Below are 1,999 nucleotides of genomic sequence, written 5' to 3' on the forward strand. Positions count from 1 at the left end.
ATTAAGGAATAAGGTTTCTCTTGTTGCTTAGTGTTTTAGTATCACTAACTTACATGTATTGATTGACAGGGGGTTAAACATTAAAATATCATGGTTCATGGACTCATGGTCTATGATGGACTTTGTGGATCTCGTTTTGGGCATCATAGACGTAAGTATATCTAACTACATACTTAAATAGTTAAATATTATATTATTTATAATATTTTATTAGGAATTATATGTTGTTATGCACTTATGCCTTTTGTTTTATTTATAGCTTTTTTTTTATGAATAATTTTTTTATTTTTTGTTGTGTATTCTCATGTTAGAAAATATATCACTTTGCAATTTGCATTGATATGAATTTCATGTTGAATGTTGATTCTTGTCTCTTGATGTTGCTTAAAGTGTGTACTTTTTTCCCTTGATGTTGCTTAAAGTCGTGCTTCTTGTATTTTGATATAACTTAAAGGCTTGATTTTTTACAAGCAATTTAAAATTAAGTATATCATTGTTATACAGTTATACTAGATATTATAGATATATTAAAAAAATAGTAACGTCTTTTTTGGCTCCGTATTCGCCGTAAGGCGGGCGCCTTCTCGCCTAAGCGCTTAAACAGCCCTCCAGCGCCTTGGTTCGCCTTGGCGCCGTGACAACTATGCGGAGGACTACTACGCCCGGATACAACATACTATATCCTAAGAGGCACAACATGGTACGACGTATTGTACACATGACTGTCGGACACCATGGGAGACCGATGACGCTATGGGATTCCAAGACCATGGCTGTAGCGATTACTATTTAGGGGTTAGCTAGGGGACCGAGGTTCTTTCCAGGACTGGCTAATTACTGCTTGCAGCTAGCTTGTATCTCTGAGGCCCAACGTACTGGGAAGGGGGTACCACCTACGCTGCTTATAGCACTTATACGCACATATTAAGACTTAGTAATTAGGATGGATATTATAAATAAAATTGATCATGTGGCTGTGCATCTGTGGATATTACTGTGAGTATGTGTTACATTATGATGTTGTGTGTTTGCATGCTCACCCCTCACTAGGCTTGTGAAGCTCACCCCTCGTGGATTTATGTTTTTAAATGGTGGAACTTGAGCTGGAGTAGAGCGAAACTCGACAATGGTTGTGAAGTTGTGTCAGTGAGACATGTGGTGGAGGATTGAGATTTCCTTTGGTTCTAAGACTTTATGATTGTGCTTGTAAGATGTGAATATATTATGATAATTATGAGTTATAATTCAATTGTGTCTATAATTATTATTTATCATTTATATTGATCACCATGGGTTATGTAAAATGTAAAGTTTCCCTTATATGTGTACTTTGATTTAGTAGAAGATTTTGTACTTGTGTAAGTTCATCTCTACATTAGTTCCTGGTAGTTCAGGCTGACTGGTACGGTAAGGTATCCAGCGCCGCATACCTTGGCCTAATGTGAGGCAAGGTGTGACATCAATGCCCAGGAGGGCTATACCTATGATACCCTACTTTTTAAACTTGGTCTAATTACACGGTTGACCCGGTTTAACCATGCAGGACCCGAACCAGAGAGGGTTAAGGCGGGTTCCTTATGGACCATGATGGCAGGGGTGATTTTGAACACAGGTTGGCCAGACAAGTCCGAGTTAGTGCCAGAGGAGACAGGTGTACCCAAGCCGTGCACATGTACGTATCATAAGGCCATGTACGGATAATGCTGGTATGTAGCCGTATCCTAAAGCGCATATGTATAAAAATAGTTTAAAAATCAAATTCCAAAAGGATAAAAAGTCAACCCCCCAGACCAAGAAGAAAAACTGGATTTTGGTTATAGGGGCGATTTTCAACTTTTAAATGCTAGAGTTTTTCTCAATTATGAAAATTTTATAAATTCTATCATGTTAAAACATTGCTAAAAACCAAAAGTCCGGTAAAATAATTTTTTGTTTTGATATCCATAAAATTATTTTCATTCAGGCGATTTTAACAGCATTCGTGCACTTAAAAATAAGT

The sequence above is a fragment of the Macadamia integrifolia genome, unplaced genomic scaffold, assembly GCF_013358625.1.
Source record: "Macadamia integrifolia cultivar HAES 741 unplaced genomic scaffold, SCU_Mint_v3 scaffold928, whole genome shotgun sequence".
Taxonomy (NCBI): Eukaryota; Viridiplantae; Streptophyta; class Magnoliopsida; order Proteales; family Proteaceae; genus Macadamia; species Macadamia integrifolia.